Genomic DNA, 19,586 nt, shown 5'->3' with positions numbered 1-19,586 from the left:
GGTTGAGGGTTCAAGTAGTATGAATGCAGATGCTCTAGCTGGAAAAGAACGATGGTTACCCCCGAAACCTTGCATCAGGAGAAGACCCAACGTTGGTATTTTCAAAATTTATTTTGCTTTTGCTTTTCGAAAACACTACGCCCTTGACAACCTCATTGACAACGAATTCAACATGTGTCCTTTCTTTTGCTTTCTTTTTTTTTTTATTTTTTTATTTTTTTATTTTTTTATTTTTTTACTTTTTTACGACACCCACGAGGACCGAGCTAAGCCGACTGAATACCCGTGATGCTTTTATTGACATTCGTTCAATTATTTTCGTTTTCATTCCTCTTTATTTACCTAAACAGCTCAGCGCGACATGCAATAATTTCAGAAAGTATGAACAAAAATTTAATATGCGGTATTTATTGAATGAAATAACACAGATTACAACAATTTAAAAGACAATGTTAATATTCGCTAACGACAACCCCTACCACAGAATCATCATACATAGAACTTTTTGACCGCATCAGAATTAACCGGTAACGGTAATTCCTCCCCATCCATCCTTGTGAGAATTAGTGCCCCACCAGAGAATGCTTTCTTCACCACAAACGGCCCTTCATAGTTTGGGGTCCACTTGCCTCGATGATCTTTTTGGATGGGCAAAATCCTCTTCAACACCAGTTCGCCTTCATGAAACTCTCTTGGGTGCACCCTTTTGTCAAACGCCTTTTTCATTCTCCTTTGATACAGTTGTCCATGACACACTGCTGTTAACCTTTTCTCTTCGATAAGGTTGAGTTGGTCGAATCGGGTTTGAACCCACTCAGCTTCCTCTAACTTAGTTTCCATTAACACGCGTAAGGAGGGAATTTCGACCTCAAATGGAAGTACCGCTTCCATCCCATACACTAGCGAGAACGGCGTGGCCCCAGTTGATGTTCGTACTGATGTGCGGTATCCGTGCAAAGCGAAAGGAAGCATTTCGTGCCAGTCCTTGTAGGTGACCACCATCTTCTGCACAATCTTCTTGATGTTCTTGTTAGCAGCCTCTACTGCCCCATTCATCTTTGGACGATAAGGAGAGGAATTATGGTGGTGAATTTTGAATTCCTCACATAACTCCGCCATCATCTGATTGTTCAAGTTGGTAGCGTTATCAGTGATGATCTTGTTAGGTAGCCCATACCTACAGATCAACTCCTTCCTTATGAATCTAACCACAACCTTTCTAGTCACGTTGGCATACGAAGCAGCCTCAACCCACTTGGTGAAATAGTCGATTGCGACTAGTATGAAGCGATGTCCATTTGACGCTTTTGGTTCTATAGCTCCGATGACATCTATTCCCCACATCGAAAATGGCCATGGTGCAGACAACACGTTTAGAGCAGTGGGTGGCACATTGATATTATCTGCATATATCTGACATTTCTCACACTTCCTCACGTGTATGCAACAATCGTTTTCCATGGTCAACCAGAAGTAACCAGCTCTTAAGATCTTCCTAGCCATCGAATGTCCATTCATGTGTGTACCAAATGTACCTTCGTGCACTTCTTTCAATATCAACTCGGCTTCCTTTGCATCCACACATCTGAGGAGAACCATGTCATGGTTTCTCTTGTATAAAACATCCCCACTTAAGATGAAACTGTCGGCCAACCTTCTTAGTGCTCTTTTATCGTTTTCAGACGCATCCTCAGGGTATTCTCGGGTTTTAAGATAACGCTTGATATCAAAGTACCAAGGCTTACCGTCTAACTCCTCCTCGATGAAGTGGCAATATGCTGGCTCTGCATGGCTTTTCATTTTGATTTTTGGTAATTCTGCATCTTGATCAACCTCAAACATTGACGACAAGGTGGCCAGTGAGTCTGCTAATTGATTATCTTCTCGAGGTATATGGTTAAATGTGATGGAATCGAAATACTCCATTAATCCCCTGATGTAAGCTTGGTAGGGAATTAATTTTGTATCCCTAGTTTCCCATTCTCCTTTCAGTTGATGGATGACCAAAGCCGAATCTCCATACACATCCAGAATTTTTGCCTTAGACTCAATTGCTGCTCGAATACCCATGGCACAGGCTTCATATTCAGCGATGTTATTTGTGCAGCTAAAACACAACCTTGCCGTCATTGGTATATACTGACGCTCCGGGGAGATAAGCACTGCCCCTATTCCATGTCCAATCATATTCGAGGCTCCGTCGAATAACACTGTCCACGCTTTTTCGTTTCGGTCTTCTTTGTTCTCTTCGAATAGAGCCATGATATCCTCATCAGGAAATTCAGGTTGCATTGGTTGATAATCACAAAGGGGTTGATGAGCCAGGTATTCTGCTAGTGCGCTACCCTTGACAGATTTTTGAGTGACATATACGATGTCGTACTCTGACAATAGCATCTGCCATCGAGCTATCCTTCCAGTAAGAGCAGGCTTTTCAAAAATATACTTGATAGGATCCATCTTGGATATCAACCATGTGGAATGACTCAACATGTATTGCCTTAAACGATGAGCGGCCCATGCCAATGCGCAGCAAGTCCGCTCTAACGATGAATATCGTTGTTCGCAGTCTGTGAACTTCTTGCTCAAGTAATATATAGCGTGCTCTCTTTTGCCATCCTCATCATGCTGACCCAACACACAACCCATTGACTTGTCCAATACAGTCAAATACAAAATGAGTGGCCTTCCTGGTTCTGGTGGACGTAATACAGGAGGGTCTTGTAAGTATTGTTTGACTCTCTCAAAAGCGGCCTGACAATCCTCATTCCACACCACAGCCTGATTCTTTCGTAACAACTTGAACAGTGGTTCACAAGTAGCAGTTAAGTGGGAGATGAATCTAGCAATGTAATTCAATCTACCCAAAAACCCTCGAACTTCTTTTTCCGTTTTAGGCGCAGGCATTTCCATTATCGCTCGTACTTTGTCTGGATCCACCTCTATCCCCCACTGGCTGACAATAAAGCCCAACAATTTCCCGGATTTCACTCCAAATGTACATTTGGCGGGATTCAGCCTAAGCTTATACTTCCTCAATCTCTCGAATAACTTTCTCAAGTTGAGGACGTGTTCTTCTTCTGATTCGGACTTCGCGATCATGTCGTCCACATAAACTTCAATCTCCTTGTGCATCATATCATGGAAAAGTGCCACCATCGCCCTTTGATATGTTGCCCCAGCATTCTTGAGTCCAAAAGACATCACTTTATAACAAAATGTGCCCCACAATGTAATAAAAGTCGTCTTTTCCATATCTTCTGGCGCCATCTTGATCTGGTTATACCCCGAAAAACCATCCATGAACGAAAACAGTGAATACTTGGCTGTATTATCAACTAGGGTGTCGATGTGTGGTAATGGGAAATTATCCTTTGGGCTTGCTCGATTCAAATCTCGATAATCGACACACATCCGAACTCTACCATCCTTCTTAGGCACCGGTACAATGTTTGCTACCCATTCTGGGTATCTCGCCACAGCTAGAAACCCTGCATCGAATTGCTTCTGTACCTCCTCCTTGATCTTCAAGGACATTTCCGGTTTCATTCTTCTTAGCTTTTGCTTTACCGGTGGGCATTCCGGCTTGAGTAGGAGCTTGTGTTGTACAATATCTGTATCGAGGCCTGGCATGTCATTGTAAGACCAAGCAAACACATCCCTGAACTCCCTCAATAAGACACGCAATTTTTCTTTCACTTCTGCTTTCATGGCTGTACCGATCTTCACCTCCTTTACCTCATCCCCATTCCCTAAATTGAGTACTTCAACATCTTCCTGGTGAGGTTTCATCTCCTTACACTCTTGTTCCACTAGTCTCAACAGTTCAGGAGGGGGTTCCGGGTCATCATCACAATCATCTTCCGTATTATTGACGGGGCGCCCAAAATTAGGAATATCAACATAATTACTTTCAAAACATTCATTGTCATATATCTTATTCAAATTAAGCATCACGGGCAAATCCAGCATCTCCCAGTTGTCGAGTCGTGCATCCGGGGAGCAGGCCCACACGCAACTGGAGCCTTCCGATCCATCTTCATCTCCCACAGCTGCTATGTGGCCAGCGTTAACCCAACCAGCACTGCGAAAGCTCTCCTTGAGGTCACAGATACGAATTCTTCCCACTTTGGGCTCCCGTCTTTCCATCCGAGCCAGACTACGCTCCCTCCTTTCTTCTATCAGCCTTCTCCTATCCTCCTTGGTGGGCTTGTATCCCAGGCCATATCGGTTTCTATTCTCAACGACCTTTAGGGGGAAAGTTCGCCCCTGCCCATGCTTGCCCAAACCTCTACCAGGTACATACCCCTCTTTCAGCAAGACCTTAGCCATCATGATAGAAGCACGTGACAAATGCGGGTTTACTAGAAATGGCTCCACATAGGCATTTCCCACAATCTCCAATGACTGGAAGGCTGTTTCAAGAGCTTCCTCAGCCACCTCGATATATCGCGTGGACGATGGTCCGCTCACAAGGAGGTCCTCCTCTCCTGATACTATCACCAGCTTATCTCTCATAACATATTTCAGCTTTTGGTGTAGTGTGGAAGGCACAACTCCTGCAGAATGGATCCACGGGCGACCCAACAAACAGCTATAAGCCGGGAGGATATCCATAACTTGAAAGGTCACTTGAAAGACACAAGGACCGACTTGAACAGGCAATTCAATTTCTCCCATCACTACCCTTTTACTGCCGTCAAATGCCCTCACAATCATAGAGCTCGGCTTCATATGCATTCCATCACAGGGGAGCTTCTCCAATGTCGATTTTGGCATGACGTTCAGAGAGGAGCCATTGTCCACCAAGACATGCGCTATAACGTGATCTAAACATTTCACAGAGACATGAAGAGCCTTGTTATGCCCTCTCCCCTCAGTGGGTATCTCCTCATCAGTAAAGGTGAGGTAATTATTAGCGACGATGTTGCCAACAATGCCCTCGAACTTGTTCAGAGAAATACCTTGTTCCACATGAGCCTCACTGAGTATCTTCATCAACAACTTTCGGTGGGAGGCAGAGTGCATGAGTAATTCTAGCAAGGAGATCCGGGCAGGCATGCGATTCAACTGTTCCACCACTTTGTACTCACTCTGTTGTATGAACTTTAGGAATTCACCAACTTCTTCTTCAGATATTTCCCTCTTCTCCTCTTTGTTGGGGGTCTCCTCGGCCTCCACGTTCTTCCCCCTCAAGAACTCCTTTGCTTTTGCAGCCATTGTTGCTTCCCTATCATTGGTTCTTTCTCTCGCCAATTCTGGTGGTGTAAAGATTCGACCACTTCTGGTCATTCCACCAATGCCTGATATGTTTTCCACAGTCGGATTTGCATATTCTCCCTCGTCTAATGCAGTTGCCCCATATCTCCATGGGACGACTTTCTCGTTCTTATAAGGGAAAGGAGTTGGCACTCGGATGACCACAGACGGATTTCCTTCAGTTACCAGTGCAGGGGTGGTCCTAGTAAAATGGATCACCAAAGGTTCGGGTAGAGTCACATCAGATTCTCCACCAATTTGTGCAAATACTTCTTCCTCTTTGACCTTGCGGCACACTTGCATCAGATTTCTATCAAGTAAGTCTTGTAGAAAAATCTCGAATTCCATACATTCCTCAATAGAGTGCCCGGCCTCCGGATGGAGTGCGCACGCTATACCCAGATCATAATTGCCCTTCACTAGGCCCTTCTTCAACAAAGCTTCAAAGATAAACCTCCTAGAACTTCGGATTTCGCCCACATCTCTTATCAGATCATGGTTTCCAACCTCGACGGCGTTCGTCGAGGAACTCCCGTGCCCGGACAATGGATTAGTATTGACGTTGGGCTGGTCCTCTTGAAACTTTAACCAACCCGAATCTATCAGAGCCTGAACTTTGTATTTGAGAACCATACATCCTTCGGTCGAGTGGCCAACGCCTCCTGCATGATAACTACACCTGGCATTCGCATCATAACCCCTAGGATACGGCGGCTGTACAGGCTTCATCGGACAAATGGCGACCAAACCCTTTTTGACTAGGTTAGGTAACAATTCAGTGTAGGTCATAGGGATTGGGGTGAACCTAACAAATTGATTTCCCCTTGGGTTGTTGTTGTGACCCACATTCAGATTTGGGCCCATGTTTGCGGCCGGTCTTGCGGCTTCGGTTGGGATACGCTGCGGTGGATAATACGCTTGTTGTTGTTGAGGCCTAGCTTGGTGAACAAACGTGGTGTTAGCAGCATAAGGAGGTGGGTTTAAGTATGGTCGATAATTAGGATTGGGAGCTCGTCCTCTCCACACAGGCATTACCGACGCAGCATGTACCTCCCCCTCTTTTTTCTTCCCCTGATTGAAGCTGGGCTTTTTGTAGTTTGTAGCTGCAGGTGGGCCATATGCTATCTTCCCGTTTTTCAATCCAATTTCTATCCTCTCACCAATGATGATGGTGTCAGCAAAATTGCCAGATACATTCCCAACCATATGCTCATAAAATGGCGGCTGGAGTGTGTTTACGAACATCGACACCATCTCCTTATCAAACAACGGCGGCTCAACTTGCGCAGCCAACTCTCTCCATCGCTGGGCGTACTCTTTGAAAGTTTCATTGTCTTTTTTTGTCATATTCTGCAGTTGCAGACGGTCCGGAGCAACATGAGTATTGTATACATATTGTTTTACGAAGGCGTCAGCTAGATCCGCCCAACAACGAATTCGGTATGGCTCCAGGTGGGTGTACCAATTCAATGCCACCCCAGCCAAACTTTCCTGGAAAACGTGGATGAGTAGTTGCTCATCATGAGCATACGCAGCCATCTTTCTGCAGTACATGGTCACATGGCTTTTAGGGCAAGTGTTACCCCTATATTTTTCAAATTCCGGCGCCTTGAACTTAGGTGGGATTTTCAAGCCCGGAACCAAACTTAATCTGGCCGCATCTCCAAACCCGTAGCTCTCAACTCCCTCAACAGCTCTCAACCTCGCCTCCAGACTTTCCAACCTACCCGTAGCTCCAACGAGGCTACCGAATCCCCCAACCATTGTGGCGTGCTGTGCAGCTTCGGCTGAAGAATCCTCCCTAGCAACCACACGCGGTACTGGGGTCACCCGAATTCCATCAGTTGTGTTGGTCTCATTCATTCCCGTGCCCACCATGGGAGCCGACACTAAGACAGGTCCCTGAGTGCCGGTGGTTGGTGGTATATTGACAGTCGCGGGGAACGAGAATGAAGCGTGCTCAACTTCTGAGTACTCTCCTACAGGAGGGGTGTAACCCGGAGGTAAACCATACAGTGGGAAAGGAACAGATTGGCTCGCAGCGTTGAACATTGGAGGATAAGGGTGAGCATTCCCCCCAACATGCGTAGATGAAGACTCCCCAACAGTCTTCATGGATTCAAGCATCGCCAAGATCTGGCCGATCTGGTCCTTCAACTGGCCAACATCCGTTTTGAGAGACTCCTGTGACTCCTCCCAGCTTGCCATGGCTTTTGAGTTTGCCCGGGTCCGGTAGGGATGTCGTGGAAATTTGGTCGTCGTTTTTTCTCACGCGTACTGCTTTATTATTTTAATTAATTAGATGGAAATGAAACATGCTGAACAAAAGAAAAGATGATGCATGCTAGTAATAGGGGGAAATCACAAGATTGTAATGACATCACTGATGGAAATTAACACAAGCAGATGCTAAACAACATCCCACACCTTTCATTTAAAGGGAAACAAGTTCATTACATTTCTTACAGGAAACAAATCATAAAGATCTCAAAATACATCAATTCCTATCCCGAGTGATGAGGGATTTCATCTCGTCTATCAACCGTTTACAGTGATTAATAAAAAGCTCTATCTCTACTGGTGGGCTATAAAAGTGGGTACTCGCTTCAGCTTCCGACACCATTCTAGGGACGTCTTCAATTGCCTCATTTGCCAAAGCAGCCAACTGAGAGAAGCTTTCCTTCCAATGCTTTACGGCCGTTTCTTGCTCTGCGATGTGCTCTTTCATTCGCTTTATCAAGGCCTGATGCCTTTCTTCAAATTCCATCGACCTCCATCGCTCCTCCTGCTCCTCGATGTAATCCTCCATCTGCTTTAACATGGCTCGATATTCCCCTTCAGCCTCTGCCAGCTTCCAGCGCTCCTGATTCAACTCCGCTTCAAATGATGTAGCCATTTCCTTCATTTGATGCCCCGATTCTTGTACTTGGACTTGCGCTTCCCTTAGTCTTTTTAGGGCTTCCCTCTTATCCCTCTTGGCTTCTTCATAGAGTTGTTTCCACTGTCTGCCCTCTTCTAGAGCCACATTCTTCTCATTCACCCTCATGGATAACTCCTTACTTGCGGCCGCAAGATCTTGTTTTACTCAGAATGTATAATCTCTCTCTGCCTTCTGGCTTTTGACAATGTTTTCATAAGCCCGTGACTTTTCTTCGTTATCATTCCTCATATCCACAAAATCATTGCGAGCTTTCTGTAATTCATTTTCCAACCTAGCATTCCTCACCCTCAATTTCTCCACCTCAACCTTCAGCTGTTTCACCTCTTCACTTTCTGGGGCTTGGGATGTTTCTTCACTTGACGATTGATCATTGATGGGCTTAAAAGGCAACTTGACTTCTCTTACCCTCTCCAGAATCCAGGTATGGTAACTAACCCTGCTATCCATCACTCCACTCCTCAGGTCCTTCTCTGCTCGCACCACATTTTCCCAGGCACTTCTGACTCTCCTCAACATTTCAGTACAATGTCCGTCCTCATAGTAGATGAAGAAGGCTGTGAGATAATCTGGTGAAGGCGCTCCCTTCATAGGATATCCGAACTGTCTTTGGACCAAAACAGGGTTGTAGTTAACACAATACCTAGCGCCTATGAGAGGTATGTTAGGGAAGTTGCCACAATGATGGATAGATGGTTTAGTCTCAAGCCAAGGAAGGCGCCATTTTACGTTTCCCTCCCTCAAACCGGCAAAGAAAAGAGCCCACCCATTACCTCCTTGATGCGACAGATTCTCAGGTGAACTTCTAACATCGACTACCCCCTTAAATACTCGTGCCGTCATCCACGCATATAACGCCGGCAAACAACAAAGAATCCTCTTCCCTTTTCTCTCCTGGCAAAAACTCATAGTCCCATACACATCTGCGAGGACTGCTGTTACGGGGTTTTCTGATCTCGTCTTTTTTGCCACGAAGACATCAATAGCAGTGTAATCTACAAAGTCTTCCAGCTTGGGAAACAGGACAATGCCATACACAGTGAGGGCTAGTACATCCATGAAGGTCTCCCATTCTTCCCTATCGCCCAGGTCGTGCAAATATTGTTCAAGGTAACCTTGTGTCAGCCCCCAAATTTGATGTCTCGTTATCAACCGGCTCTCCAATTCATTGGGCTGTAATTTCATTATAACAGCAAGGGTAGAAACAGAGGCATGATGCTCCAAGTGCTGATATGGCTTGGTACCCTCTAATGGCAAGCCTAGAATATGCTCAAATTCTTCTACAGTTGGCGCCAGCTGGAAGTCCTGGAAGGTAAAACATCTCAGGGGAGAATCATAATACTGAGCTAGAGCTGTAATAGCGGGCAACTGTACTTTCACCTCCATTAAACTCAACAAATTCCCATATTTCCTCCCGAAGGCTTCTCTCTGTATGGTCTTGAGTCTTCGGCCTAAATTTATCAACCCGGTCAAATTTCCAACATGTGTCCTTAGGCTAGACTTCTTTCTTAAAATGGCGGAGTTGGTATGCAGTGTAGCATCAGATCTGGTGTCAACATCCATCTCGTGTGAAGTCAAGTGTATACCTGTGATTTCCCTTAAAACCAACATGTTACTAAATGATGCATGAATATGATGCATGATAATAAAACAACACGATGAATCAAATGCATGCATGGCATGAAAATGCAATAACATAATTTTCGAAAGAGAACGAACAGCGTGAGGATTACAAGAATACACGTTTCTCCCTTTGTGCCCTAATAAAGGTTCAATGGCTTGGATTCGAGGTCAAGTATATGCAATTTCACAAGGATGGTCTCCTGAACCTAGAGGTCAATGGTCACTAGAGCTATGGCCCCCTTCATAGCATCTCCACAACAGTCGAGTAATCAACTAGATGAGGAGACACAAGTGAAGAGAACAAACTCTAGCTGGAGTTCATGCAAAACAAGCAATTGATTCAATCATAGAAAATCTGGGCAAAGTCATTCATGCTTTCAAAATAATAGCATTTAACAATAACAACTCTGGAGCTCAAAACCTCACATATAAGCTCATCACATTTGACATACACATCCTGCTTAATTTCACAATCACAATCATAATATCCAGCATTTGTTCACAAAGCTTGTGAATCACCTGTATCAGCATTTTAATGTGCACATCATTTCAACATCAATCAATCAATAAGCATCATCAAGCATTACTTATCAAACAATCACAGTTAATAGCAAACCATCATAACAAACCAGGTGTTCAATAGAGTACATTAAACCCTAATCTAAAAACAACAAAAAAAAAATACGTACAGAACACTAGGTTGCCTCTGATAACAGTTGAAAAACTGTTATTTTCATGCTTAAAATTGATACTAAAAGCAACCTTTATACTTAGAAACTAGCTTGAAATCATGCTTTTCTTCATATTTTCAGAAATAAGAGAGCTGGACAGGTTTATGCTTGATTTCAGTGTTTTTGTGCGGGTTTTAAGGTGAATTTAGTGAAAGAAGTGAAGAAGGAGAGAGATGGAATCAGAAAAGACATCAAAAAGTGCAAAAGGAGAAGCCGCAACTGCCGCTCAGCGGTAAACTGCCGCTGAGCGGCACTCAGGAGTTTATGGGAGGACCGCTGAGGGGCAAAATGGCCGCTGAGGGGAAGAAACGACTCACGCACTTACCGCTGAGCAGTAGTTTACCGCTGAGCGGCACTATTTTTGGGCTTGGGCCTAATTTTCTGTAATTTTAGAATAGTATATAAGCTTTAGGATGTCCTAAGGTTTGTATCTTTGGCAGAAACGAAGCAAACACTCTCTTCCACCCCTTTAAAGGAGGATCTTGGATGCTTAGGCTACCTCTTCACCTTTCTAGGGTTTTATCTTTCATTCTTTCATTATTGTTCATCTAGGTTCACCATGAATATGGTGAACTAAACCTTGTATGTTTGTTGGGGAATCAATGTAATCTTTTGAAACTCTCATATATGGAATTTGTGCTTGCATCTTAATCTAAGACTTATGCTTTCTTTCATCATTAGTTAGGGTTTTTCCTCTTTGCTCAAGGCTTGCTTTGTTTAACTCATTCAATGCATGATTATTGATTTTGTCTATACGGGAACGTACGGGGAAGTCTAGATCCGGGGAATTTCTCCCAATAGTATATTGGTTGCCTTAAGCTCCTGTGCTAAAAAAAACTAATTATTAGGAATGCTAGGAATCGTGTGAACTCGTAATTAGGGAGAAGCCTTCTTGAAAGGTAATTTAGAGAGTGGCATTAACAATGATGACTTGAATGTTGAATTCCTAAAATATATGAGAGTGGATAAGATGAAATTGACCCCCAACAACATATTCATCAATATATTTCATTGAAAGTGCTTGTCTTTTGTTTTAAGCCATTGATCAAACTCATGCATACATGGTTATTTTCGTCTTTTGCATATTAAACTCCACTTATTTTGTTCTTAAGTCTTAGCTAATCAACAAATCACATAACTAAACTAGGCCGTGAGTCCTTTGGGAGAACGATACTTGGTCTTACCGAGTTTATTACTTGAAACGATTCGGTCATACTTGCCGATTGTTAAACAAGTTTGTGACATCATATTTTGGTGATCATAAATTTGTGCATCAAGGACGTCCTAGGGTTTGTATCTTTGGCAGAAACGAAGCAAACACTCTCTCTTCCACCCCATTGAAGGAGGATCTTGGATGCTCAGGCTACCTCTTCACCTTTCTAGGGTTTTATCTTTCATTCTTTCATTATTATTCATCTACCATGAATATGGTGAACTAAACCTTGTATTGTTGTTGGGGAATCAATGTAGTGTTGTGAAACTCTCATATATGGAATTAGTGTTTAAACATCTTATTCATCATTGTTAATGCCACTCTCATATTAAGATGCAAGCACAAATTCCATATATGAGAGCTTCAAAAGATTTCATTGATTCCCCAACAAACATACAAGGTTTAGTTCACCATATTCATGGTGAACCTAGATGAACAATAATGAAAGAATGAAAGATAAAACCCTAGAAAGGTGAAGAGGTAGCCTGAGCATCCAAGATCCTCCTTCAAAGGGGTGGAAGAGAGAGTGTTTGCTTCGTTTCTGCCAAAGATACAAACCCTAGGACGTCCTAAAGCTTATATATTATTCTAAAATTACAGAAAATCTAGGTCCAAGCCCATAAGTGTGCCGCTCAGCGGTAAAGTGCCGCTCAGCGGTAAATGCGTGAGTAGTTTCTTCCCCTCAGCGGCCATTTTGCCCCTCAGCGGTTCCAACGTGAACTCCTGAGTGCCGCTCAGCGGTAAACTGCCGCTGAGCGGCAGTTGCGGCTTCTCCTTTTGCACTTTTTGATGTCTTTTCTGATTCCATCTCTCTCCTTCTTCACTTCTTTCACCAAATTCACCTTAAAACCTGCACAAAAACATTGAAATCAAGCGTAAACCTGTCCAGCTCTCTTATTTCTGAAAATATGACTAAATGCATGATTTCAAGCTAGTTTCTAAGTGTTAAAGGTTGCTTTTAATATCAATTTAAGCATGAAAATAACAGTTTTTCAACTGTTATCAGTCCTAAAGCTTATATACTATTCTAAAATTACAGAAAATTTAGGCCCAAGCCCATAAGTGTGCCGCTCAGCGGTAAGTGCGTGAGTTGGTTTCTTCCCCTCAGCGGCCATTTAGCCCCTCAGCGGATCCCCCGTGAGCTTCTGAGTGCCGCTTAGCGGTAAACTGCCGCTGAGCGGTAGTTGCGGCTTCTTCTTTTGCACTTTTTGATGTCTTTTCTGATTTCATCTCTCTCCTTCTTCACTTCTTTCACCAAATTCACTTTAAAACCTGCACAAAAACACTGAAATCAAGCATAAACCTGTCCAGCTCTCTTATTTATGAAAATATGAATAAAAGCATGATTTCAAGCTAGTTTCTAAGTGTTAAAGGTTGCTTTTAGTATCAATTTCAAGCATGAAAATAACAGTTTTTCAACTGTTATCACAACCCCAAACTTAGAACTTTGCCTGTCCTCAAGCAAACAAGATGTAACTCAATCTTCTACCAATTCATATGATGGTTCACTTATTCAAAAATTTCTTTTCAAGATAAGCAAAGACTTCAATCAAACTTTTGACCAAGATTTCAATCAAGATGTGCACATGCTTTAGTGTTCACAAAGTCAGTTAATATCCAACAAATGCTATTTTTCATGAATGATCAATCAATTAAGCATGGATGTTCATGTGCTCATGAAATACTTCCTTACCAGGTAAAGTGTTTCACTCACACACAAGTGTATAAGAGGTAATCACTCATTCACTCCACTATCACAATGTCACATGACTCAACTTTGCCTTTCATTTAACCACAATCAAAACATTTACAAGCATGCATCATCACAAGGACTTTTTAATGGCTTATAACGTGGCTGGGCTAACAAGAAAATTGGTTTTTCTGGATCACAAAATCCTTGAGTTAAGAGAATCATAACAACACAATTATTCTTATTTTTCCCAACTTGTCTTTACATTGAGCTTTGCTTTTTCTTTTCTTTTCTTTTCACATTCTTATTCTTAACTTTTAGCTCAATGCTTTTCCTTTTTCTTTTTCATGCTTTCCCAACAACCCCAAACTTGAACATTTAACAATAACACAAAAGATTTTCTACTTAACCCAAGGTAAAGCTTTTCAACAAGGGTTTTCAATTTATGTTCAAGGCTAAGGGTTCAAAAGATAGAACACAAAGTGTTCTCTTTTAGTGGGCTAACTTCATGAATTTGTCCAATAAAAAGGGTTCCAACAAATGGCCTTGATCATATGATGCAAAACAAGCAATTGATTCAATCATAGAAAACCTGGGCAAAATCATTCATGCTTTCAAAGTAATAGCATTCAATCAATAAAAACTCTGGAGCTCAAAACCTCACAAATAGGCTCATTCACATTTGACATACACATCCTGCTTAATCTCACAATCACAATCATAATATCCTGCATTTGTTCACAAAGCTTGTGAATCACCTGTATAAGCATTTAATGTGCACATATATCTCAACATCAATCAATCAATAATCATCATCAAGCATTACTTATCACACAATCACAGTCAATAGCAAACCATCATAACAAACCAGGTTTCCAATAGAGTACATCACCCCTATTCTAAAACAAAAACAAATAAGTTCAGAACACTTAAACCAACAAAAGCATAAGTTCATGATAGCATTCATCAGTAAATGCTATCTCAGCTCCTCATCAATCTGAGCTGTCCTCTGTATCTTCCTCTTCTTCCTCATCTTCATCATCTTCAAATGCATCATCATCATCAGCTTCATCTTCTTCCATCTCCCTAACTGAAGCTTCAGCTGCTTCAGCTCCTCCTCCTTGCACTGGCTCCTCTGGCCAAGCTACCACATTATGGAATTCCTCCATAGTCCACCTGTGAGCTGGAGGTGTATCATACATCCCCACAATCATCTCAGCAGTAGCCACCTGCCCTCTATGAATGGACTGTAACTGAGCACCTATAAGAGACATGTACATGTCCCTCATCTGGAACGGTTTTGCTTCATGTGTCTCAGCTGATGTCTGGCTCTGTGCTTGCCCTCTTTCTCTGCGAGCACGGCGTGGTGGAACTGGCTGAGCTGCCTCCTCACCTCCACAGTACTATCTGTAATAGGCCTCATGATGGACAAATTTATGAACACCAAATTATGATGTCACAAACTTGTTTTCAATCGGCAAGTATGACCGAATCGTTCAAGTAATAAACTTGGTAAGACCAAGTATCGTTCTTCCCAAAGGACTCACGGCCTAGTTTAGTTATGTTGGTTACTGATTAGTTAAGACTTAAAAGACGAAATATTTGGAGTTTAATATGCAAGACAGAAAATAAACATGTATGCATGAATTTTGATCAATGGCAAAAAGCAAAAGATAAACACTTTCAATGAAATATAGATATGAATATGTTGTTGGGGTCAATTTCATCTTATCCACTCTCATATATTTTAGGAATTCAACATTCAAATCATCATTGTTAATGCCACTCTCTAAAGTACCTTTCTAGAAGGCTTCTCCCTAATCACGAGTTCATACAATTCCTAGCATTCCTAATGATCAGTTCATAAGTGCAGGAGCTTAACGACAACCAATATCATATTGGGAGAAATTCCCCGGATCTAGACTTCCCCGTACGTGCCCGTATCGACAAAACCAATAATCATGCATCAAATGAGTTAAACAATGCAAGCATTAAGCAAAGAGGAAAAACCCTAACTAATGATGAAAAGAAAGCATAATTCTTAATTAAAAGATGTAAAAACAGATTCCATATATGAGAGTTTCACAAGATTACATTGATTCCCCAACAAACATACAGAGTTTAGTTCACCATATTCATGGTGAACCTAGATGAATTACAATGAAAGAATGAAAGAATAAACCCTAAAAAGGTGAAGAGGAAGCCTCAGCATCCAAGATCCTCCTTCAAAGGGGTGGAAGAGAGAGTGTTTGCTTCGTTCCAGCCAAAGATGCCTAACCCTAGGAAACCCTAAAGTTTATATATCATTCGTAAATTACAAAAAGTCAAGTCCAAGCCCATTAAAGTGCCGCTCAGCGGTAAAATACCGCTCAGCGGTGAGTGCGTGACTTGTTTGCTCCCCTCAGCGGCCATTTTGCCCCTCAGCGGACCTCCCGCAAGCTCCTGAGTGCCGCTCAGCGGTAAACTGTCGCTGAGCGGTGACTTCGGCTTCTCCTTTTGCACTTTTTATTGTCTTTACTGATTTCAACTCTCTCCTTCTTCACTTCTTTCACCAAATTAACCTTAAAACCTGCACAAAAACACTGAAATCAAGCATAAACCTGTCCAGCTCTCTTATTTCCAAAAATATAAAGAAAAGCATGATTTCAAGCTAGTTTCTAAGTGTAAAGGCTGCTTTTAGTGTCAATTTTAATCATAAAAATAACAGTTTTTCAACTGTTATCACAACCCCAAACTTAAAACTTTGCTTGTCCTCAAGCAAATAAGATGTAACTCAATCTTCAACCAATTCATATGATGGTTCACTCATTCAAAAATCCTCTTTTTCAAGATAAGTAACAACTTCACTCAAACTTATGACCAAGAGTTTAATCAAGATGTGCACATGCTTTAGTGTTCACAAAGTCATTTAAATTCCAACAAATGCTATTTTCATGAATGATCAATCAATTAAGCATGGATGTTCATGTGTTCATGTAATATTTCCTCACTAAGTCAAGTGTTTCACTCACACTCAAGTGTATAAGAGATGATCACTCATTCACTCTACTATCACAATGTCACATGAATCAACTTTGCCTTTCATTTTACCACAATCAAAAACATTCACAAGCATGCATCATCACAAGGACTTTTCTATGGCTTATAATGTGGCTGGGCTAACAAGAAAATTGGTTTTTCTAGATCACAAAACCCTTGAGTTAAGAGAATCATACAACACAATCATCTTATTCTTTCCCAACTTTCTTTTGCCTTTGCATTGAGCTTTGCTTCTTTTTCCTTTCTTTTCTTTTTCTTTGCATATTCTTACTTTTTAACTCTTAGTTCAATGCTTTTCCTGTTTTCCCAACAACCCCAAACTTGAACATTTAACAATACCACACAAGATCTTCTACTTAACTCAAGGTAAAGATTTTCAATCAAGGGTTTTCAGTGTATATTCAAAGCTAAGGGTTCAAAGGATAGAACACAAAGTGTTCTTTTTTAGTGGGCTAATTTTTATAAATTTGGCCAATAAAAAGGTTCCCAACAAACGGCCTTGATCATATGATGCAAAACAAGCAATTGATTCAATCATAGAAAACCTGGGCAAAACCATTCATGCTTTCAAAGTAATAGCATTTAACAATAACAACTCTGGAGCTCAAAATCTCACACATAAGCTCATTCACATTTGACATACACATCCTGCTTAATTTCACAATCACAATCATGATATCATGCATTTGTTCACAAAGCTTGTGAATCACTTGTATAAGCATTTTAATGTGCACATCATCTCAACATCAATCAATCATAAGCATCATTCAGCATTACTTATCACACAATCACAGTTAATAGCAAACCATCACAAGAAACCAGGTTTCAAATAGAGTACATCAAACCCTAATCTAAAAACAAAAACAAATAAGTTCAGAAAACTTAAACCACAAATCATAAGCACATGATAGCATTTATCAGTAAATGCTATCTCAGCTCCTCATCAGTCTGAGCTGTCCTCTGTATCTTCTTCTTCTTCCTCATCTTCAGCATCTTCAAATGCATCATCATCATCAGCTTCATCTTCTTCCATCTCTCTAGCCGAAGCTTCAGCTGCTCCAGCTCCTCCTCCATGCACTGGCTCCTCTGGCCAAGCTACCACATTATGGAATTCATCCATAGTCCACCTGTGGGCTGGCGGTGTATCATACATCCCCACAATCATCTCAGCAATGGCCACCTGCCCTCTGTGAATGGACTGCAACTGAGCCCCTATAAGAGACATATACATGTCCCTCATCTGGAATGGCTCTGCTTCATGTGTCTCAGCAGATGTCTGGCTTTGTGCTGGCCCTCTCTCTCTACGAGCACGGCGTGGTGGAACTGGCTGAGCTGCATCATCACCTCCACAGTACTGTCTATAATAGGCCTCATCAATAGCTTTTCTTGGCCTCTCAAAAGGTGGAGCAGAAGTGTCCACCCCAGCTATCTTGCAAAGGTGCGTGATCAAAGAAGGATGTGCTAGTGGTGCTTTGTTGTTTGAAGTATTGGCGCACACACTAATCTCATCAGCTATCACCTGCCCAATATTAACATTCAAGTTTATGATAGCACAGTAGATGAAGAATGCCCTGCTGAGAGTAATATCTGACACATGTGAACATGGCTGAATGTTGGCATGAGAAAACGCCATCCAATACTTTGTAAGAGGAGTCAAATCTGTCCTCCTAATGTTAACCACTGAGCCAGATCGATTCCTTTGGAAGTGTCCTCTAGGTATACACAGTACTCTCTCCACATCCTCATAATCAGCACCTTCCTCCATGCAAAGAGCAAACTGGCACTGCTCACCAGCCCATACAGTGTCCAGAAAGTTATTAATTGAATCAGGATCATACCTGATAGCATGGCCTCTGACATAGCCCAAATAATTCTCAACTGGATAATCACCAATCTTCTTTGCATTGGTGTAAAATTCCTTAACCATAGCTATGTTGGCAGGTGCAGGATAAGTGGCTAGCTTTCCCCAATCATTCCCTAACACTTGCTCTCCAAACTGAGGAGCAAAGTTAGGTATCATTCCAACCTTTCTCTCCATCAGAAGTCTTCTGTCCTGAACCACTTTAAAGTGCTTCTCATGTTTCCTAGAGAGGAACCTGCTAGAGTGGGGTTGCTCTGGTTCCTTTTCCTTTCTCTTAGTTGCCATGGTTTTCAATCTTTTTCCTGAAGATGATGCCATTCTTGGGTGGAGATACTAGATGCAATGAGAATGCTTCCAAGCTAGAATGCTCTCTTCCAACCCCAAACTTTGATGGCACACTAGTGAAAAAGTGAGTAGAAGAGAAATTTTCTTAAGAGGGAAGAGTGAAAAGATGTGGAAAACCTTGGAGGAGGTATGTGGGAGTGTTTGTGCAAAGAAAAGTCTGAAAGTGTGAAAGAATGCGCAGCTTAGGGTTTAAAAATACCCTAATGGGCTCGGGTCCCGCTAAGGGGAACTAAAACCCTATTCTGCGAGAGTGCCGCTCAGCGGTAAAGTATCGCTCAGCGGCACTTTCGTGAAGTGCTCTTCTCCTTCTTTTCTTAACCTACGTGCCTCCCATATGTGCCCCTCACTGGTTCCCTGCAATTCAATGTTCAAAATGCTTATGCAAACCCTAACTAAAATAAACAAACAGAAATATTCAATCAAACTGGGTTTGCCTCCCAGGTAGCGCTTGTTTAACGTCACGAGCCTGACCCAAAATCCACCAACACCCTTCAGTAGGTGTTAAATTTTCTTACCAACACCCATCAGTAGGTGTTACAGCCATAGTATCCTTCAGTAGATACTTAACCACCTAGCATCCTTCAGTAGATGCTATCTCCAACAAAATAATTACAAAAATAATGTTCAAAATTAAAAATTACAAAACCAAATCAAAAGTTTTTAAATTCACTCGGTTGCCTCCCAGCAAGCGCTCTTTTAATGTCATAGCTTGACCCAATAAAGTTCAAGTTCCATCTTCTTTATAGTTGATGTTGTCATTCCACCAACTCCTCAACTGTTTCCTTTGAACTGTTTGGTTCTTCTAGAATATGGAGACTCTATCTCTATCACTCCTTCTCTTTAAAGCCCTTCACAACCCACAACTTGTTCTTGATTCTAACAGGTGT

The sequence above is a fragment of the Vigna umbellata genome, chromosome 9, assembly GCF_029865625.1.
Source record: "Vigna umbellata cultivar VRB3 chromosome 9, Vumbellata_1.0, whole genome shotgun sequence".
Lineage (NCBI taxonomy): Eukaryota > Viridiplantae > Streptophyta > Magnoliopsida > Fabales > Fabaceae > Vigna > Vigna umbellata.
Note: the sequence above shows the minus strand (reverse complement) of the source record.